Genomic DNA, 22,318 nt, shown 5'->3' with positions numbered 1-22,318 from the left:
GAAAGCCAGCCAGAGCCTGGGCTGCAGCAGGAGAAGTGTGGCCAGCAGGGCAAGGGAGGTGATTCTCCCCCTCTGCTCAGCTCTGGGGAGACCCCACCTGCAGTACTGCCTCCAGTTCTGGAGCCCCTATGACAAGAGGGATGTGGAGGGGCTGGAAGGTGTCCAGAGCAGGGCCAGGAGGATGAGCAGAGGGCTGGAGCACCTCTCCTGTGAGGACAGACTGAAGGAGTTGGGGCTGTTCAGTCTGGAGAAGAGAAGGCTCCCAGGTGACCTCATTGTGGCCTTCCAGGATCTGAAGGGGGCTCCAGGAAGGCTGGGGAGGGACTGCTCAGGATCTCAGGCAGTGATAGGACTAGGGGGAATGGAATGAAGCTGGAGGTGGGGAGATTGAGGCTGGAGGGGAGGAGGAAGTTCTTCCCCATGAGAGTGGTGAAGCCCTGGAATGGGTTGTGCAGGGAGGTGGTTGGGGCCCTGTCCCTGGAGGTGTTTAAGGCCAGGCTGGCTGAGGCTGTGGCCAGGCTGATGTAGTGTGGGGTGTCCCTGCCCATGGCAGGGGGGTTGGAACTGGATGATCCTTGTGGTCCCTTCCAACCCTGACTGATACTGTGATACTATGATACTATGATACTATGACCTGCACACCTGCAAATGCTGTGGAGCAGCAAGGCCAGAGCCTGGGCGAGCACCACAGCGCCCAGAGCCCAGGCACAGAGCTGGCACTGCTTGCAAGAGCCACAAGGGGGTTTAGGTTGGGCACCAGCAGGAAGTTCTGCACAGTGAATAGAATCACAGAGCACACCTGGCTGGAAGAGGCCTCCAAGCTCACCCAGCCCCCACCCAGCCCTGCAGGCTCAGCACCAAACCATGGCCCTGAGCACCAGGCCCACAGCTGCTGGGACACCCCTAGGGATGAGCATCTGCCATCTACCAGCCCTTCCAGGGAGTTCTGCTTGTCCTGCAGACCACCTCAGGCCTGGGGGACCCCTCGGCAGCCCCAGGCAGATAATGCAGGAGGCATTGCTGACACAGAGGTGCACACGTGGCATCAAAGAGGGCTGCAGGCCAGCCTCTGCCACAGGTCACCCCAGCTGCTGGAACACCCTCCAGCACTGCCCTGGGCAGCCTCTGCCAAGGGCTCAGATCCCTTCCAGGGCAGAAAGATTTCCTCCTCTCCAGCCTCAGCCTCCCCTGGGGCAGCTTGCAACCATCTCCTCTGCTCCTGGCCCTTGGCACCAAGGAGCAGAGGCTGCCCCCTCCTCACTCCAACCTCCCTGCAGGGAGCTGCAGAGAGCAAGGAGCTCTCCCTCAGCCTCCTCTGCTCCAGCCTCAACCCCCCCAGATCCCTCAGCCCTCCTCTAGCCCAGGGGCTCCAGGCCCTTCTCCAGCCTGGCTGCCCTGCTCTGGACAGGCTCCAGCCCCTCAGGGTCCTTCCTGCAGGAGGGCCCAGAGCTGAGCACAGCACTGCAGCTGTGGCCTCAAATCCCAGTGCTGAGCACAGGGGGATGATCCCCTCCTGGCCCTGCTGCCCACCCTGCTTCTGACCCAAGCCAGGCTGCCTTTGGCTTTCTTGGCCCCCTGGGCACTGCTGGCTCCTGCTCAGTGCCTGCCAACCAACCCCCCCAGGTCCCTCTCCCAGCGGCAGCTTTCCAACCACCCCTCCCCAGCTCTGGAGCTCCCCATGGGGTGGTTGGGAGCCAGGGGCAGGCCCTGGCCCTTGGCCTTGTTGAGCTTCACCCAAGGAGCCTTGGCCATGGCTGTGACCTGCCCAGAGCCTGCTGTGAAGCTTCCCTAGGCTCTAGCAGATTGTGGTGGGTTGAGAGAAGGCCAAGCTCTGCCTCCCCCACAGAGAGGGGAAAAAAGCAAACCAAACCCCTCTCCCAGCTGCAGCTTTCCAACCACCCCTCCCCAGCTCTGGAATTCCCATGGGGTGGTTGGGAGCCAGGAGGAGGAGGTGGTGAGACACTGGAACAGGTTGATCAAGGATGTGGTTGAGGAGCCATTCAAGTTCAGCCTGGCTGTGTCCCTGGGCAGCCTGCTCTAGCTGGAGGTGTCCCTGCTGCCTGCAGGGGCTTGCACAAGATGCCTTTGGAGGCTGCCTTGCAGCCAGATGCAATTTGTGAAGCTGTAAAAGCAGAGGAGGCCTCTGTGAGGAATCAGCACTGCTGTACAAGGGCAGGCTCTGAATGGAGAGACTTCATAACCTGCTTTCATTTTTGGTGAGCAGAGAGGCAGCTGGGGAGGATGGTCAGGGCAGGCTCCATCCAGCTGCACTCCTCTGTTCCACTCATGAGCAGCAGCAGGACTGTTTGATCTTGCCCTCAGGGGTGCTGCTGACTGCTGGCTGCTGAGCTGGGCCTGTGAGGTTGCTGATGGCTGCTGATGGTCCAGATCCTCCAGGAAACTCTCCCAGCAATGCTGCAGGGCTGGCAGCAGCAGGGCTGGCAGCAGCAGGGCTGGCAGCAGCAGGGCTGGCAGCAGCAGGGCTGGCAGCAGCAGGGCTGGCAGCAGCAGGGCTGGCAGCAGCAGGGCTGGCTGGGCCACCTGCATGTGAGGTGCCCTGGGACTTCCCAGCTGCAACCTGGGACCGGGTGACTTTGGGCACACTGCTCGGGTGACCTGTGGCAGAGGCTGGCCTGCAGCCCTCTTTGATGCCACGTGTGCACCTCTGTGTCAGCAATGCCTCCTGCATTATCTGCCTGGGGCTGCCGAGGGGTCCCCCAGGCCTGAGGTGGTCTGCAGGACAAGCAGCACTCCCTGGAAGGGCTGGTAGATGGCAGATGCTCAGCAGAGAAGGGAGGAGGGAGGGAGGAAGAGAAGAAGGGGTTAAGGGAGAGAGGGAGGGATGGTCTGCAGCTAGCAGATGTCCAGGGCTGAAAAGTAGGTCACCTATTTCTGCCTGGGGGTGAGTCTGAAAATGGACTCTGCAGCAGTGTACAAAGCCAAGTGCCACAGCCAGCAACTACCCTGGGCAGGAATCATCACCCTGAGCAGGAACCATCATCCTGGGGAGGGAATCATCACCCTGGGCAGAGAATCAGCTTCCTGGGCAGGAATCACCCTGGGCAGGAATCATCACCCTGGGCAGGGAATCATCACCCTGGGCAGGAACCATCATCCTGGGGAGGGAATCATCACCCTGGGCAGAGAATCATCTCCCTGGGCAGGAATCACCCTGGGCAGGAACCATCTCCCTGTGAATCATCACCCGGGCAATGAGGTCAGGGAGCAGTGTAGTGCCCCAGAAATCCATGAGGAATTAGTTGGGGACCTGCTGAGCCACTTGGACACTCACAAGTCCATGGGACCAGATGGGATCCATCCTAGGGTGCTGAGAGAGCTGGCAGGTGAGCTGCCAAGCCACTCTCCATCATTTTCCTCCAGTCCTGGCTCACTGGAGAGGTCCCAGGTGACTGGAAATGGCCAATGTGGTCCCCATGCACAAGAAGGGTCGGATGGAGGAACCTGGAAACTCCAGGCCTGGCAGCCTGAGCTCAGTGCCAGGGAAAGTGATGGAGCAGATTATCCTGGGGGCAATCACTGCACACCTGAAGGATGGCCAAGGGCTCAGGCCCTGCCTCTCCACCCTGATCTCCTTCTATGATCAGGTGACTGCCTGGGGGCTGTGGGGCAGGCTGTGGATGTGGTCTGCCTGCACTTCAGCAAGGCCTTTGACACCATCCCCCACAGCAAACTGCTGGCCAAGCTGTCAGCCCCTGGCTGGGACAGCAGCTCTCTGAGCTGGGTTAGGAACTGGCTGGAGGCTGAGCCCAGAGAGTGGTGGTGAATGGTGCCACAGCCAGCTGGCAGCCAGGCACCAGTGGTGTGCCCCAGGGAGCAGTGCTGGGCCCTGTGCTCTTTAACATCTTCATTGATGATCTGGATGAGGGGGTCGAGTCAGTCATCAGCAAGTTTGCAGATGACACCAAGTTAGGAGCAGATGTTGGTCAGTTAGAGGGCAGAAGGGCTCTGCAGAGGGACCTTGCCAGGCTGGACAGAAGGGCAGAGGCCAACAGGATGGCATTCAACAAGTCCAAGTGCCAGGTGCTGCACTTTGGCCACAGCAACCCCAGGCAGAGCTACAGGCTGGGGTCAGAGTGGCTGAGAGCTGCCAAATGGAGAGGGACCTGGGGGTGCTGATTGACAGCTGCCTGAACATGAGCCAGCAGTGTGCCCAGGGGGCCAAGAAGGCCAAGGGCATCCTGGCCTGCATCAGGAGCAGTGTGGCCAGCAGGAGCAGGGAGGTCATTGTGCCCCTGTGCTCAGCACTGCTGAGGCCACACCTTGAGTCCTGTGTCCAGTTCTGGGCTCCTCAGGTTAGGAAGGAGGTTGAGCTGCTGGAAGGTGTCCAGAGAAGGGCAACAAAGCTGGGGAGGGGTCTGGAGCACAGCCCTGTGAGGAGAGGCTGAGGGAGCTGGGGTTGCTTAGCCTGGAGAAGAGGAGGCTCAGGGGAGACCTCATTGCTCTCTCCTACTCCCTGCAGGGAGGTTGTAGCCAGGAAGGGATTGGTCTCTTCTCCCAGGCACCCAGCACCAGAACAAGAGGACACAGTCTCAAGCTGTGCCAGGGGAGGTTTGGGCTGGAGGTGAGGAGAAAGTTCTTCACCGAGAGAGTCATTGGCCATTGGGATGTGCTGCCCAGGGAGGTGGTGGGGTCCCCATCCCTGGAGGTGTTCCAGAGGGGGTTGGATGTGGCACTTGGTGCCATGGTCTAGTCATGGGTCTGTGGTGACAGCTTGGACTCTATGATCCTCGAGGTCTCTTCCAACCTTGGCTATGCTGTGATACTGTGATACCGTGATACCCTGAGCAGGCAATCATCACCCTGGGCAGGAATCACCCTGGGCAGGTGTAATGGGTTGGGGCAAACCCCCTCTCCCCACCACGTGCTGAAACAATGACTCAGACAAAGGGATTGCAAAAGTGATGGAAAGTTAAAATAGAAAAAAAAACAATTTAAAAGCAAATCACAATGAAAGCTTTGCAGAGAACCACAAGCACCATGACAGAGAGAGAGATCCCACAACATGCCCAACAACATCCCATCCCCACCCGGGGGTACACCCAAACCCCCCGGGGCTCTTTCTCCTCCCCCAACCCAGCCTTGGGCCTGGGCAGGCCCAAGGGAGGCGGCTCAGCCATTTGACCTAGGCAGCAGCTGGGGATGAAAAGAGGAAGTGAAGACCCTGCATGGACACTTTATAGGGGAGCAGGGCATTATGGGAATGAAATACCTGCCTGTGACCACCCCCTGGGCTGGGCCCACCCCTTGGGACCTCCCAGGTGTGTTCTGTGCAGTGGCTTCCAGGCCAGCACCCAGCCTAAACCACCACAGCAGGGAATCATCACCCTGGCCAGGCAATCATCACTCTGGGCAGGGAATCCTCCCCCTGGGCAGGAATCACCTTGGGCAGGGAATCATCACCCTTGGCAGGAATCACCCTGGGCAGGAATCACCCTGAGCAGGAGTCATCACCCTGAGCATGAATCACCATGGGCAGGAATCACCCTGAGCAGGAATCGTCACCCTGAGCAGGAATCACCCTGGGCAGGGAATCATCTCCCTGGGCAGGGAATCCTCCCCCTGAGCCTGGCAGAAGGCCTCCAGCCCTCTTGGCTCTCTGTCGCCCATGCCCAGCTGCTCAGCCTGACTCAGTGCATCCTGAGCCCATACCCTGTATGCAGGCAGGCTTAGAGGGGAGGCTGATGGCACAAAGAGTGACAGCAGGAAACTTTCCAATCCTAGAAGTCCCAGCCAAGCAGGAATTTCGGTGCTTCCTGTGGTGGAGGCCTTTGTTCCAGGTTGTCCTCAGCAGCCTAAGGCAGGTTATTTAGGCCTAGCTCCTAAAGGCTAAGCACTAGCTGCTGTGGATTGTCTTTGTGAGTCCCTGGAGAGACACTTGGGAATCCTCCTGAGGTTTTTGTCTCTGGTGTGCCTCAGTATACAAAGGTGTAACCAAGGAGGGCATGAGGGTTCTGCAAGGTATTTCATTCCCCACTCCAGGTGCTGGAGCTCCATGAACAGCTCACTGCACTCAAATATTTCAGGAACCCAGTCCCTGGCACTCCTCCTGTTTGCATACAGGCTCCATGCTAGGGGCAGCAGGACAGCAAGAGAGGAACCACAGATAGAATGGAAGGACTTGGAAGGTGCCACTGGAGATCACTGAGTCCAAGCCCCCTGCCAGAGCAGGGCACCCAGGGCAGGGCACACAGAACACATCCAGGGGGGGTTGGAAAGTCTCCAGAGCAGGAGACTCCACAACCTCTCTGGGCAGCCTGCTCCAGGGCTCCAGCAGCCTCACACAGCATCCTCAAGTTGAGGTGGAACCTCCTGGGTTCCAGTTTGTGTCCACAGCCTCTTGTCCTGTCCCAGGACAGCACTGAGCAGAGCCTGGCCCCTTCCTGCCCCCCACCCCTCAGATGTTTACAGGCATTGCTCAGATCCCTCTCAGCCTTCTCCTCTGCAGGCTCTCAGCCCCAGGGCTCAGCCTTCCCTCCTCACAGAGCTGCTCCAGGCCCTTCAGCATCCTCACAGCCTCCCCTGCACTCTCTCCAGCAGTTCCCTGTCCCTGGACGATGAGCTACACAAATGTGGTCTTCTCTGCTCAGGTCAGGGTAGAGTCACTCAGTAAGTATTTAATAGTCTGAACAAATAAACCTGAGGATGAATTCTGAGTGACACAAAAGCAGCCTCCAGAAGGCAGCAGCTGCTCCTGACACCACCTTATCACCACAGGATGAAGCGTGACTCACCATGATGAGCTTTAACTGCTGCAGAGGACAGCAGGTGAGGGGGCTGCTTTATTTGCAGGGGTCACATATTGATTACCAGGACCTCCTAGAACTCTCTGGTGCAGCCTTCTGCTCCAAGCCCAGTTTCAAAACCCACCCATTAATGGCCTCCTGTTCCTCTCACACTGACAGCCAAATCACTCTTGGGAAAGGAGCAGCCAGATGAAATCCTCAAGCACAAGGGATTAGATCAGACAGCTAAAGCCCAGCTGAAGGGGGCAGGGGGAGTGCCTCACATTTGCTACAAGTCAAGGGCTTGGTGAGATTAGTTGAGTCTGGAGATACTCATAGAAACTGCAAGCAGGGGCTGGAAAACTATTCCTCATGTTCTGCTATTCATCTTAATCCATCCCTGCATTAGCTCTAGCTCTCTTCAGCCTGGATATGGCAGCCCTTGTAAACAAAGGGGTCCAGGAGAGCTGGACCTGCTCCAAGGAAGAACTCTTGAAGGCTCAGACCAGGCTGTGCCAATGTGCCGGAAGATGAGCCGCTGGGGCAGACGGCCAGCCTGGATGGGCAATGAGCTTCTGAAGGAACTAAGGGAAAAAAAGAGGGTGTATCATCTTTGGAAGGGGAGGCAACCCAGGGAATGTTTAAGGATGTTGCTAGGTGTTGTAGGAAGAAAATTAGGAAGGCAAAAGCACATTTGGAGCTTAGCCTGGCCTCTGCTGTGAAGGACAACAAAAAGTCCTTCTATAAATACATGAATAGCAAGAGGAAGGGCAAGGGCAACCTCCACTCCTTGGTGGACATGGAGGGAAATGTTGTATCAAAGGATGAGGAAAAGGCAGAGGTACTTAACACCTTATTTGCCTCAATTTTTACTAGCAGGACAGAATGTCTTCCTGGCAGCTGGCCTGCAGAGCTGGCAGAAGGAGCCAGGGAGCTGCACAGTTTCCCTATGTTCCATGAGGAGGTGGTTGGAGCTCTCCTCAGCAGCTTGGATCCCCACAAGTCCATGGGACCAGACAGGATCCATCCTGCACTGCTGAGAGAGCTGGCAGATGAGCTGCCAGGCTGCTCTCCATTATTTTGGCTTGAGAGCTGACCAGGACCGGCGCTCAGCACCGCTCCGCTTGAGCCGAGAGCTTTCTGCCTGGCTTTTGGCTCTCCTTGCAGGGCTCTGCGGGTCGGGAGGACTCCTGGCTGGCAGAGGGGTCCGGCAGGATCCTGCTCTCGCAACCTGCGTGGGGTCAGGAACGTGAGGTCAGCCACCTGGGCTGTGCACGAGGCTGCTGTGGCTGCAGAGCCTTCTGCTGCTCACCAAAGAATAACATTAAAAAAAATAATAATTTAAAAATGATTTTATTTTTCACTCCAAGGTTGAAGCCAGGCTGCGACTCGGACCAGGGCCGGAGACACAGCACCTGCCCAGACAGCTGCTGCATCAGAATGCTGGAGTCCAGGCTGCCACCTGCAGAGACTGCTTCAGCCTGGCACTTGGAAGAGAGGGGGAAGGAGAGAACAGCTGTGCCAGCTGTGAGCAGGTGAACTTCCTCCTCAGCCTGGTGGCAGAGCTGAAGGAGGAAGTGGCAGAGCTGAAGGAGGAGGTGTCTAGGTGAGGTCAATAAGGGAAAGCAAAAGGGAGTTAGATTTGTGGGAGCAGGCTCTGCAGATCTCCCCTGCTGAGGGAAGGGTCCCTGGAAACAGGGAGGCATGGATACAGGTCCCTGCCAGGGGTGGCAAGAGGAATCCACCCTGACCCTCTCCTCCTCCTCCGCTGCCCTTGCATAGTAAGTATGAGGCCCTGCAGGCTGAGGGCAGTGGGGATGAGAGGGCTGAGGAGCAGCCATCCCGAGGGGAGCCTGAGGCCAAGCAGTCCCCACCAGCTGTAACAAACAGCTCCACAAAGAGAAGGAGAAGGGTTATAGTTGTTGGGGACTCTCTCCTGGGGGGTACTGAGGGACCCATATGTCGTCCCGACCCATGGAGGACTGCTTCCTGACACAGCTGTTAAGCGAGCCTACCAGGGGCCAGGCTCTGCTTGACCTGCTGCTCTCCAGTAGGGAAGGGCTGGTGGGAGAGGTGATGGTGGGAGGCTGCCTAGGGTGCAGTGACCACGAGATAGTGAAGGTTTCAATATGCAGGGAGATAGGGAGGAGCACCAACAGAACCTTCACCTTGGACTGCAGGAGGGCAAACTGCAGCCTGTTTAAGAAACTTGTCTGTAAAGTCCCCTGGGTACCAGCCCTCATGAGCCAAGGGGTCCAGGAGGGTTGGAGCTACTTCAAAGAGGAGCTCTTGAAGGCACAGGAACTGGCGGTTCCCACGTGCCCAAAGATGAGCCCAGGGGAAGGCTCTGGGCCTGGATGAGCAAGCAGCTCCTGGAGGATGTAAGGGGAAAAAAGAGGCTGTATCACCTTTGGAAGGAGGGGAAGGCTTCTCCAGGTATGTGCAAGGAAGCTGTTAGATTATGTAGGAATAAAATTAGAGAGGCCAAGGCCCAGCTGGAACTGAAGCTGAACACCTCTGTGAGAGACAACAAACAGCACTGTTACAAATACATCAACACTAAAAAGAAGGCAGGAAGAACCTGCACTCCTTACTGGACCTGGAGGGGAACAGGGTGACTGCAGAGGAGGAAAGGGCTGAGGTCCTGAACACCTTCTTTGCCTCAATGTTTAACAGCAAGGCAGGAGTTCAGGAGGAGTGGCCTCCTGAGCTGGGCCATGGGGTCGGGGAGCAGTGTAGTGCCCCAGAAATCCATGAGGAATTAGTTGGGGACCTGCTGAGCCACTTGGACACTCACAAGTCCATGGGAGCGGATGGGATCCATCCTAGGGTGCTGGGAGAGCTGGCAGAGGAGCTGCCAAGCCACTCTCCATCATTTTCCTCCAGTCCTGGCTCACTGGAGAGGTCCCAGGTGACTGGAAATGGCCAATGTGGTCCCCATGCACAAGAAGGGTCGGATGGAGGAACCTGGAAACTCCAGGCCTGGCAGCCTGAGCTCAGTGCCAGGAAAAGTGATGGAGCAGATTATGCTGGGGGCAATCACTGCACACCTGAAGGATGGCCAAGGGCTCAGGTCCTGCCTCTCCACCCTGATCTCCTTCTATGATCAGGTGACCTGTCTGGTGGATGTGGGGCAGGCTGTGGATGTGGTCTGCCTGCACTTCAGCAAGGCCTTTGACACCATCCCCCACAGCAAACTGCTGGCCAAGCTGTCAGTCCCTGGCTTGGACAGCAGCTCTCTGAGCTGTGTTAGGAACTGGCTGGAGGCTGAGCCCAGAGAGTGGTGGTGAATGGTGCCACATCCAGCTGGCAGCCAGGCACCAGTGGCGTCCCCCAGGGATCAGTGCTGGGCCCTGTGCTCTTTGACATCTTCATTGATGATCTGGATGAGGGCATTGAGTCCATCATCAGTAAATTTGCTGACGACACCAAGCTGGGGGCAGGAGTTGACCTGCTGGAGGGTAGAGAGGCTCTGCAGAGGGACCTTGCCAGTCTGGGCAGATGGGCAGAGGCCAAGGGCAGGAGATTGAACACATCCAGGTGCCAGATGCTGCACCTTGAATAAACAAATAAACCAAACCAGGTTGGAAGAGACCTTCAAGATCATCACATCCAACCCATCAACCAATCCAACACCACCCAAACATCTAAACCATGGCACCAAGCACTCCATCAAGTCTCCTCCTGAAAACCTCCAATTGGTCACAATTGGCCACAGCAACCCCAGGCAGAGCTGGGGTCAGAGTGGCTGGAGAGCATCCAGGCAGAGAGGGACCTGGGGGTGCTGGTTGATGGTAGGCTGAACATGAGCCTACAGTGTGCCCAGACAGCCAGGAGGTCCAAGGGCATCCTGGCCTGCATCAGGAAGAGTGTGGCCAGTAGGAGCAGGGAGGTCATTCTGCCCCTGTACACTGCACTGGTTAGGCCACACCTTGAGTGCTGTGTCGAGTTCTGGGCCCCTCAGTTTAGGAAGGAGGTTGACTTGCTGGAACGAGTCCAGAGAAGGGCAACAAAGTTGGTGATGGGTCTGGAGCACAGCCCTGTGAGGAGAGGTTGAGGGAGCTGGGGTTGCTTAGCCTGGAGAGGAGGAGGCTCAAGGGTGACCTTATTGCTCTCTACAACCAGCTGAAGGGAGGTTGTAGACAGGCAGAGGTTGGTCTCTTCTCACAGGCAGCCAGCACTAGAACAAGAGGACACAGTCTCAAGCTGTGCCAGGGGCGGTTCAGGTTGGATGTTAGGAAGAAGTTCTACACAGAGAGAGTGATTGCCCATTGGAATGGGCTGCCTGGAGAGGTGGTGGAGTCACCATCATTGGAGGTGTTCAGGAGGAGACTTGATAGGGTGCTTGGTGCCATCGTTGAGTTGATTAGGTGGTGCTGGATTGGTTGATAGGTTGGACTTGATCTTGAAGGTCTCTTGTCTCTTCTCTCTTCTCTTCTCTTCTCTTCTCTTCTCTTCTCTTCTCTTCTCTTCTCTTCTCTTCTCTTCTCTTCTCTTCTCTTCTCTTCTCTTCTCTTCTCTTCTCTTCTCTTCTCTTCTCTTCTCTTTTCTCTTCTCTTCCCTTCCCTTCCCTTCCCTTCCCTTCCCTTCCCTTCCCTTCCCTTCCCTTCCCTTCCCTTCCCTTCCCTTCCCTTCCCTTCCCTTCCCTTCCCTTCCCTTCCCTTCCCTTCCCTTCCCTTCCCTTCCCTTCCCTTCCCTTCCCTTCCCTTCCCTTCCCTTCCCTTCCCTTCCCTTCCCTTCCCTTCCCTTCCCTTCCCTTCCCTTCCCTTCCCTCTTCTCTCCTCTCCTCCCTTCCCCTCCCTTCCCCTCCCCTTCCCTTCCCCTCCTCTCCATGTGCTTCTGCCCCTTCCTAACTGGGGATAAAGGGCACTGCCCAAGTCACTCATGAGAGCTCTCAGAGGGGGAACCACCTGTGCAGCTAATTGCAATCTCTTGCCCTTTCAGGAGCCTAATCCCTTTGCCTGCCACTGCTCTTGCTTGCATACTTGTCCCATGCTGTGAGGGCAGCAGGTCAGGAGGGACAGGGCCAGACAGGGCTGGGCTCAAGGAAGCACAGTGCCACCTCCTTTCCCCTGTGCTCACCAAGGCAGCTGGGGGGGAGCTGGGCCTCCCTGGCTGTGATGGTTATTAAATTTATGAATATGGAATATGAATTATGAAAAGATTATTGTTATTAATGGTCAAATTCTTAATAACCAAGGAATCACTAACTTGTAACCATGTTCTAGTGCACGTTCGTGAAATATATTCCATAAGTAGCTTAGTGTTATGATTAGAACTTAATTGAACTATCCACAGATTATTTATCTATTTATATAACAAAGGGTGCAGTTCCACCGCTTGGCCACTAGACGGCGACTCGGCGGGACGCGGGCGGCTTCTGGCTCTATACAGCAGTATTATAATCTCTCTATGCATCAGCACTTACTCTGCTGGACGCGGATACTTTGAACTGAGTGCTAGTGGATGGAAAGCAGGTGGAAGATACTTGTAGCTGTTGTTTGTAGCAAGGTGGGGCTCTGGCAGACTACTGCCGCTGGGCTGGTTCCTAGTCGAGTTGGTCGGCGGCGTTGGGTTACTGTCTCCTCTCTCTGCAGCAGTGGAGAGGGAATAATGGAACCTGGGCTTAGCGCAGAAGCAGGTTCCCTTCAGGACACAGTCGATTCCCTCCAGACAGCAGGGATCGGTCCTGGTTAGGGTCAGCCCATGGGGTTGGCCCTCAAAGTCGGCTCGCACGACAGGCGGGGTGACGGTTTCTGGTAGGCAGGCTCGGAGGACGCGGCAGCAGGCAAAGCTATGGGGTCAGCCCAACCACGGCGATTCTCGGGGCTGATGCAAACAGCCTCGGGGAGAGAATGCGGCGGCGCTAGGCGGCGGGTTCTCGTTCACTGAGCCTAAAGGAGCAGCGGGACTCTCGGAGTGGTCCCGGGTTCAGTGCAGTATAGGCACGAACAATGCCTCAGTCTTCCCTGAGGTTCACAGGGCTCAGAGCAGCACACGTGACGGCTCCTCTCCTGCTGTGGCAGGGCTAGGCATACGTGGACTCGGTATCGATCAAGTCCCTTCTCCCTGGCAGCTGGGCAGATCTTACCCTCGGGGGTCGGTCCAGCCCTCCGGTGGCACGGTGGGCTCTCCCGGTCGGTACGACTGGCTGTAGCGACGCTGGGCTCCTCGAGCGCAGGGAAGGTCCTCCCTCTGGAGATGATCCTCACGATTGCTTCTCACGATGCAGAGGCTTTCAGTATGGTGCAGGTATGACAGAAGCTAACAACAATGAGCTCAATGGCAGAGGCTGCAGCTCAAGAGTTGCTCTCTTGAGCAAGCACAGAGACAAAGTGAATGAGGGGGCAACTTGTTTACCAACTGGGGTGATACTTATGGATCCCTCAAGGCTGGGCTTGACCAATGGGCACTGTCATAGACAACTGGCTTCAGCCTATAGAAAGCCTGAAGCTAGGATATGCCCATCCTTGGTGTTTGCACCAGCACTGCATGCGCTGGGTGCCTGCTGGCCTGGCTAATGCCTTGGCTTTTGTCTTCCTCCTGAAGGAGGGGGGAACTTGTCCACATGCTGGGACAAGATTCAGTATTTGAGCATAATGTGCCTTCACCACAGAGGGCCAGGAGGAGGAGCAGAGGGCTGGAGCTGCTCTGCTCTGCAGACAGCCTGAGAGAGTTGGGGTTGTGCAGGCTGGAGAGGAGAAGGCTCCCAGGAGACCTTCTGGTGACCTTCCAGGATCTGCAGGGGGCTCCAAGCAAGCTGGGGAGGGACTTTGGAGGGGGTCAGGGAGGGATAGGACTGGGGGGGATGGAGCAGAACTAGAAGTGGGGAGATTGAGATTGGCTGTGAGGAAGAAGTTGTTGGCCAGGAGGGTGGTGAGAGCCTGGCCCAGGTTGCCCAGGGAGGTGGTGGAAGCCTCCTGCCTGGAGGTGTTTGCAGCCAGGCTGGAGGTGGCTGTGAGCAACCTGCTGTGGTGTGAGGTGTCCCTGCCCATGGCAGGGGGTTGGAGCTGGCTGAGCCTTGAGCTCCCTTCCAGCCCTGACAGTTCTGTGGGTCTGTGGGATGGGTGCTCCTTACATACAACCCTGCAGGGCTTAGCCTCTTCAATGAGGCTGCAGGGCACCAAGCTCCCATTTTGTTCTTTGCCCATGGGAATTCCAAGCTGAACCTCTCAAGTGTATCTCTACCCTCCAGCTTACAAGGTCTCCTGGGGCTGGCATGTGCTGCCAAGCTCCCCCAGGGCAGTAGAGAAGGGGGAGTACTGCTGCAGTCCAGGCAACTTCTCTGGGTGCTGCAAATGTGTTTTGACTGCTGAGTGTTTAATGGTTTAATGAGTATTTAATTAAGTTCTGCAGAACTTTATCAGCTTCAGTTTGAGCCTCAAATGTTTGTTGGAAACTGCTTCATTCTTTCTTCTGCTTACAGTGCAGCCTCTTTTATCATTAAAGGATCACTGGGTTTTGGTGTTAGTAACTCAGGTGCCCAGACCTTCCCCTGCTGCCAGTGGGTTCCAACTGTTGGGTTTGGGTGGGAGACAAACTGTAAACATCTATTCCTTTGATCTGGTCTAAGGCCCCCAGGTCATTCCTCAAGGGAAAGCAGCCTGACCTAGACGTGGGCTCAGTGGTAGCACCAGGGAGCAATGCTCAGGATCAACAGGCTCCCATTTCTGCACCCATCTTACCACGTGGTAAGGTACAAAGAGCTCCCAGCAAGCTATGGCAAGCTGCCTCGTGCTGCCCCAGCAGCTCCTGGCCATGCTCTGCCCAGCATGGCACTTCTTCCTCTGCTCCTCCAGACAATGGCTGGGGAGAAATCGTAAGAGCTGCTCAGCCAAATGCCCACAGAACCATAGAACACACTGGGTTGGAAGGGACCTTCAAAGGTCAGTGTGTCCAACCCCACTGCAACTGACATTCCCTGCTAGATCAGATTGCTCAGAGCCCCTTCAAGCCTGGCCTTGAATAGTATTCAGGGATGGGGCCTGCCCCATCTCTCTGGGCAACCTGATCCAGTGTTCCACCACCCTCAGACTGAAGAACTTCTTCCTAATCACAGAGCCACAGAATGGCTCAGGTTGGAAAGGACCTCAGAGATCATCTACTGCAAGCCTCTGCCATGGGCAGGGACGCCTCTCAACTAGGCTCAGCTGCTCAAGGCCTAATCTAGCCTGGCCTTCAACACCCCCAGGCAGGAGGCAGCCACAACCTCCCTGGGCAGCCTGGGGCAGAGTCTCACCAACCACCTACTAAAGAACTTCTTCCTCAGTTCTAGTCCAACCCTGCTCTGCCTCAGCTCCAAACCATTCCCCCTTGGCCTGGCTCCAGACCCCCTCAGCAGAAGTCTCTCTGCAGCCTTCCTGCAGGATCCCTTCAGCTCCTGGCAGGCAGCTCTGAGGTCCCCCTGGAGCTTTCTCCTCTGCAGGCTGCACAGCCCCAGCTCCCTCAGCCTGTGCTCCCAGCAGAGCTGCTCCAGCCCTGGCAGCATCTTTGTGGCCTCCTGGACTTGCTTTAACAGCTCTGTGTGCTTGCAATCCTCACATCCTCACAACAGAACTGCTACAGAAATGGGAACCACTCCAATACATTAAACCAAGCCTGCAAGAAACCAGTGTTGTCAGAAGCCTGAACAAAAGAGGCTCCAAGCAAAGCTCTGACAACTGGCTTGAAACCCAGAGGTGTTTAGGGACAATCTAAATCTGCTCTGCTCCAGCCATGTGTCCTGGGTGTGCAGGACAGGACAGGAAGCCCTCAGCTACACACAGAGATGCACATAACACAGCATGGAACCAGAGACACCTCAGAGGGCTCCAAGCATTTAGCAGGACTGGATAGCACAGGTGTGGCAGCAGGAAGGCTCAGGTCTGACAGAAGGTTACTCACAGCTCTTGATTGCAGTCAGATTCCCTGCCCCCAGCAACCCATAAACCCACCGGGGAAGGGATGTGGTGGCCTCTGCTCCTCTCAGGGTTTCCTCCAGGTGGGTCACTTGCAGGCACTTACCGATGGCAATGTCATTGCTGTTCCTCTGTGCACAGCTGGAGAAGGGGCAAGCAAAGGTGGGAGCAGCCTCCAGCCCCCCTGCAGAGGGTCCTTGCCTCTGTGGCAGCGGCAGCCCTGCTGCACAGCCCCGCAGCGCAGTGCAGCTTCTCGCTTGCTCCTCTCCAGGCAGACTTCCCTGCCCTGCAGGTCTCTCTGGAAGACTTTGATGCTAGAACAGGAATCTCTTCACTCTTGCCTGCCCAGTAAAGATCCTGATCACTGCTTTCTCTCTCCATTTTCCTTTCCTTTCCTTTCCTTTCCTTTCCTTTCCTTTCCTTTCCTTTCCTTTCCTTTCCTTTCCTTTCCTTTCCTTTCCTTTCCTTTCCTTTCCTTTCCTTTCCTTTCCTTTCCTTTCCTTTCCTTTCCTTTCCTTTCCTTTCCTTTCCTTTCCTTTCCTTTCCTTTCCTTTCCTTTCCTTTCCTTTCCTTTCCTTTCCTTTCCTTTCCTTTCCTTTCCTTTCCTTTCCTTTCCCTTCCCTTCCCTTCCCTTTCCCTTTCCCTTTCCTTTTCCCCCTGAGGGGTAGGGGAGAGCCCAGCACCTTCTCCTCCTGCATGTGCTGCACAGCTATGAGAAATTTGGAATGGATTTGTTCCCTCCAAGTGCAGTAAGTTTCAGATGATGACTTCACAGCACTTGCAGCCTGAACCAGACTCTGCCTCAGACTCCCTTATCCTCACAATGAATCTCCTCTGTCAGCTTCCCTGTTCCTTCCAACCTTTCCACGTGCCAGACCTTCCAGGGAGAAGGCAGACTTCCTACTAGCCTCATGTCCAGCCACATCCCAGACCCATGGAACCTCTAATTCCCCTTGGTTATTTCCTTTTTACCTTCACAGATTGGAAGAGGTTGGAAGAGACTTAAACACTGTGCCAGAGTCTCCCCAGCCTCCCTCTGCACAACTTCCTCCTGAGCTCCAACCTAACTCTGCCCTGCTCCAGTGCCAAACCCTTGCCCCTTGGCCTATCCCCACAGCCCCTCCTGAGCAGTCCCTCCCCAGCTGCCTGCAGCTCCCCTGCAGGTATTGAGCTGCAGCTCTGAGGTCTCCCTGGAGCCTTCTCCTCTCCAGGCTCAACAGCCTCAATTCTTTCACAGGAGAGGTTCTGCAGCACTCCTGGACCTGTCCCTAGTAATGTGTTGTCTTCCTTCTGCTCCTCCAGTGCAGGGGGGAAGCTGAGGGACCCCATCAACAGTTGTTTGTTTCCTGTTTGCCCAGCTGGCAGACTTGTGTTTCCCCATGGCAGCAGGGAAGCACCACAAGGCAGTGGACACAGCTGCACACAGGCCAGGAGCTGAACTTCCCTGCTGGTGCCATCTGGCCACCTCAGGCACAAATTAAACCATAGTTTAAACTGGTTTGATGTGGTTGTGGTTAGCTTTTAGCAACTGAAGGAGCTGGGGCTGGTTAGTCTGAAGAAGAGGAGGCTGAGGGGAGGCCTCATCACTCCCTACAGCTCCCTGAGAGGACATTGTGGGGAGGTTGGTGCTGGTCTCTTCTCACCGGTAATTAGCCATAGAACAAAAGGGAACAGCCTCAGGCTGCACTAGGGGAGGCTTAGGATGGCCATTAGGAAACATTTTTCACAGCAAGAGTGGTCAGACACTGGCACAGGCTGCCCAGGGAGGAGGAGGAGTCACCAACCCTGGATGTGACCATTCAGATGTAGTGCCTGGAGATATGGTTTAGGGGTGACCTTTGCAGAGCAGGGTTAAAGGTTGGACTTGATGATCCCAAGCCTGAATGATTCTGTACTGTGAGCACTGGCCAGGTGCTCCCAGGAAACAGACTGAGGTCAGCTGGGTGCTCTGCACTGCAGTGTGCCCAGCTCTAACACCAGCAGGGGCAGCTAAGGCACAAACACCTCTGGGTGAACCACAGCCCTTACAAAATCCTTGGCAGCCCTCAGAGGTCAGGAAAAAGCAAAGCCCTTCAAAGAATGTTAATGGCAATGTTTAGCCCAACATCTCATTACATTGTGAAAACTAAGTGGATTTAAGGAGAGGGAAAGAGCATTTCTGAACAATGACTCCATGGTTATGCTCCTGAGTGTGGATGTGGATGCCTGACTGTACCACAGCCACAACTTAATCCACTCACTTGAAACAAAATGTTCAGATTCAGTTTTCTAATCTCCTTCCCAGCACTGATCCTATTAGCACCTCTAAAGCAAATCTTCTGGGGAGTAGGATGGGACCTCCACACCGTTCTGTGGCCCTGCTGGAAAGAGCACAGGCAGGGAGGGAAGCTTCAGCACCAACCCAGCTGACTTTCACCTGAGCCTTGCCCCCTCCATCACCACAGGAAGGCTCTTACCAATGCTGCTCATATTCCTCTCTCCTCACATCTTTTCTCCCACTTGCTGAGCACCAGGCACCATGGTGTGTCCCCTGGGGGCAGAGGCAAGCAGAAGCTGTTAGCTCTGGTGAGGTGGTGGTGAGGCACACAGTGTGTGCAGCATGCAGGCAGAAGGGCTGTGTGAGCCTGCTGGGTGGCCAGAGGAGTGGGGTGGCCCCACAGGACAGCTGTCCTGCTTACCCAAGCCCCTGGCAGGCTGGCTCTCAGGTCAGCTCAATGTTGGAGGCTGGCAAGGTGTGCCAGTGGTATGGGCAGAGCACTGACTCGGCTCCTAAGCAGCTCAGCTGGGCTCACTGTGTGCTGCTGGAGGAGTGTGTGTCTGAGACTAGGAAGGGGCAGTGTGGGGAGCAAGTGAGGGAGCAGCAGTGAGGAGATTGCAGAGGCAGTGAGGCCTGGTTGTAAGCAGACTCTCAGGTGTGTGGAGGGAAGCATGGCCAGCAGCCCAAGAGAGGTGATTCTGCCAATCTCCTCACCTGCAGTGCTGTGCCCAGCTCTGGAGCAGGTCCAGAGGAGGCCACAAAGATCATCAGAGAGGTTGGAGAACCTCTCCTACAAAGACAGGCTGGGAGAGTTGGGGCTGTTCAGCATGCAGAAGGCTCCAGGAAGACCTCAGCTGCAGTTCAATATCTGCAGGGGAGCTGCAGGCAGGCTGGGGAGGGACTGCTCAGGAGGGGCTGTGGGGATAGGTCAAGGGGCAAGGGTTTGGAAGTGGAGCAGGGCAGAGTTAGGTTGGAGCTCAGGAGGGAGTTCTGCCCAGGGAGGCTGGGGAGACTCTGGCACAGACTGCCCAGGGAGGTGGTTGAGGCTCCATCCCTGGAGCCATTCAAGCTCAGCCTGGCTGTGTCCCTGGGCAGCCTGCTCTGGCTGGAGCTGTCCCTGCTGCCTGCAGGGGGTTGCACAAGGTGCCCTTGGAGGCTCCCTCCCAGCCCCAGCACTCTGTGAAGCTGTGAATCTCTTGTCGTGGCAGAGCTGAGGAAGCACACTCCACATTTCCACAGTCACAGACACTGTGGCCACGCAGCAGCTGCTGCTGGTGGTGAAACGCTGCTGAAAGGGCACAGTCCTCTTCTGGCGTCCCATGCAGCAACTGCAGAGCCATGGGATGGGCTGAGTCAGCAGGTTGTGCTCCACCTTGTGAAGCCAAGCTGCTCTCCGAGGTGTGGCTGAGCTGCTGTCACAGCAGTCCCCAGCAGTCCCTGCCTCTGGCGCTGTGCAGGGGCTCTGGCCGCAGGAGGTGGCAGCAGGGGCTGGCGGTGCAGTGAGGAGCGTGCAGTGGTCTGCACTGCTCGGTGAGGTGAAGGGCAGGCAGGGCTGCTGTATTTGCAGACCATGCTGTGTGGAGGCAGTGGCTGACTGTAATGATTACAGGAATCCACCAGAAGTGCCCCAGGCAGCAGCCATGGCAAGGCTAAGGCTGCAAACCCAGCAGCGACCCTCTCAGCCAAACACCATCAAGCTTCAGGGCACAGGCCGTGGCTGCACATTCCCAGAGCTTCTCTGCCAACAGCCAGTTACCATCACCCCCAAATCAGGCTGGGGTTTGTGTCTAAGTTGTCTGTAATTGCAGGTGGAGTGGTCTCAGGGAGTTTGGTGTTTAGCCCCTGTGACACTGAGCAAGCCACATCGTCTCATTTTCCCTGAGTGTTCAGCAGCACTGTGAGGTCCTTCCTGTAGACATGGCCTTGAGGCAGTCCCAGCCTCTGTGGCAAAGGTTCTATCAGCTGACACTTGCAGCTTTAAAATTTGATGACACAAAGTCAACATTTAGAAAGGAGCTGGCAGAATTACATAAGACAAAGCCAGTGTCTGGCATGCCCCAAACCTATCCACACCTGGGATGGTGGTGACAAAGCCCTTGAGCATCAGACATGTGTCAGCACAGACATCACCCTCCTGCCCCTCTGAGCTGAGCTCCTGCCCTGACACACCTGCTCAGGGTGCAGGATGTGTCAGCAGCTCGCAGCCTGGCACTGCTTTCTTGTGAAGCTTATGCTTGCAGAACTCTCCTGGGTGGTTAACCATCTTACTGTAGCTGTTCTACACCCAAGGAACAATCTCCTCTGCAGAGACTGCCTCTGAGGCTTGCTAAAGGTTCTAATCTCATCAGCCTTTTCACAGCCTAGCTGCTTGTCCTGAGAATGCCATTTAACATTCCAGTCTCATTTACCTGTTGTTTTAAACCCCCTTATCTCCCTGCTCACAGTTTCCAGTGCAATGTCCTTCCCATGGCCTGTCCCTCAGAAGTGACAAGCCAGCCAGAGCTACACTCCACATGGGGCCTCTGCTCTTGCTGCAGGCAGTGCAGGCACTCACTGCTAGAGCACACAGGGGGCACGACACAAACCAACCAGAGCCAAAAGCAGACCCAGGGAAAGGAAAGAGAAAGGAGAGAGCTCCAACAAATGTGAACAGAGAGAGCCTAGAAAAGCAGAGGGTCACAGCAGGGACCTATCCCATCTCACCCTGATGACTTTCAGGCCAAACATGGTTTTGCTCCTATTGCCTAAATGAATCTGCTTGCATCACAAAGGAGACAAACCCAGGCCCCACACTGCACAGCTCTGAGCTCTGTGGCTCTGCAGAGGCCTCTCCTGGCCCTGCTGCAGCTCAGGCAGAGCAGCATTTTGGTTAGTATGTTGTGTTATTTGTGAGTGGCTTGGTTCAGAGCCAGGCAGATTCACTCTTTTACCTCTTCCAGAAGGGGGAAGACAAAAAAGCTCACAGTAAGGACTGGCCAGGGTAAACCAGAACAGAGCATATCAAATGCACAGAATCCATGGTCTGGGCTTAACACAGAACCACACTGAGCCATAGCTTCACACAAACCTCAAACCAGGCCAACAAGCCCAAGCCCCCTGCCCCCTCTCCGTCCCCATGCCTCTCTATCACTCCTACCAAACCATTGTGACACAGCTAAAGCTCAGCTTGGCAGCCCCAGGCCCCAGTTAGACTGCTCCAGGCTTAACTGGCAGCATTGCCAAGGCTGACACCAGGCCTTCCCCACAAGAGATAACATCCTGTGTGTCCTCCTGGGAGGAGAGAGGGAGGGAAAAGGGATGAAAAGTGACTCTGCAGCCAGTTTTATATGATGCAGGGAAGGAAATACACCTTCCAGTCCACCTCCTGGACCTCTCTAGCCTCTGGAGGTCTTCAACTTTGGTTTCATAAAGGCACCTCACCCCAAACCACCACAGTAACCACTGTTTACTCAGCATTTGCTGAACAACCACTTAGTATTGATCACACATTGTTGGCACTCAGACCACAGCCACACAGGGTCATCTTCCTGCAATAAGAGTACCCTGGGCACGAGGCAGGGAGATGCAAACCCCCAAGAGTTATTCTGTGCACACCAGCAGCACACCAACTTACACTTCCTAGAGTCAATGTCCCTTCAAAGTCCCTAAAGGTGCTAACCTTCAGCAAGCCTCCAACCCCAGCCACGCTGTGATCCTGTGTCTGAGCTGGCAGCCCCCCAGCTCCTGCTAGGGGAAGCAGCCTGGCAGGCTCACGGCCTGGGGAGTGCTGCTCTGGGCAGGAGGCAGCAGGTGCCAGCCTGTGCTGAGGGTGCATGAGGAGGGAGAGCTCTCAGGAGGGTGAAGCATGCTGAGACTCAGCTTTGGGAGAAGCAGTCACACCTACAAAAACCACAGGAGCCCAGGTTTGGCCAGCTGGTAGCAGAGGTGTAGGGACATGAGGAAAGCTGATGCTGTGCAGCAGGCATCATGAAAGCAAGGCCCTGAGCAGCTTCTGCTGTGGCAGTGCCTGGACAAAGCACAAAGGCTTGGGCATGAGGGCCTGTTGGCAGCCACCATAAACCTGATGGCTGCCTTTGGAAGCAAGCATCTGAACTTACCTTTCTGTACTTGAAGTAGTAAACCCAAGGGGACCTCCAAGCAGCCTGTGTCCCACTCTAAAGCTCCTGAGCACAGCACTGGTGTGAAGGGGCAGAGCTGGATTACTTCTGATGTGCAGACAAAATGCAGCCCTTACCCCCACGAGGGCACACAGGAAGAGAAGCACAAAGCTTCACCTGTGCCACTGCCCTTTGTCCACAAAACACTCTGAAGGTGTTTCATGCAGAGCCAGTTCCCAGCCTGACTCAGCCTTGCTCACCTGAATGAGCTGCTTTCTGCAGCAGCCTCCTCGCTGCTGCTCTCTCAGTGATGGCATCACTCAG

At 55.9% G+C, this 22,318-nt stretch overlaps 1 long non-coding RNA gene across 1 annotated transcript; it reads right to left on the bottom strand.

Annotated features, from left to right (window-relative positions):
- Nucleotides 1-17,745: 17,745 nt before the first annotated feature.
- On the bottom strand, nucleotides 17,746-22,057 carry LOC137455647 (uncharacterized). Its single transcript, XR_010990861.1, has 3 exons — nucleotides 21,995-22,057; nucleotides 18,097-18,170; nucleotides 17,746-18,000 (listed from the first exon to the last, which is right to left on the bottom strand). It is a non-coding gene; the product is annotated as an uncharacterized lncRNA (long non-coding RNA).
- Between the last annotated feature and the right edge of the window lie 261 nt (nucleotides 22,058-22,318).

This window comes from Melanerpes formicivorus, unplaced genomic scaffold (genome assembly GCF_026170545.1).
Source record: "Melanerpes formicivorus ecotype bairdi unplaced genomic scaffold, bMelFor1.0.p_v2 SCAF_103, whole genome shotgun sequence".
NCBI lineage: Eukaryota > Metazoa > Chordata > Aves > Piciformes > Picidae > Melanerpes > Melanerpes formicivorus.
This window is presented reverse-complemented; position numbering and strand designations above follow the sequence as displayed.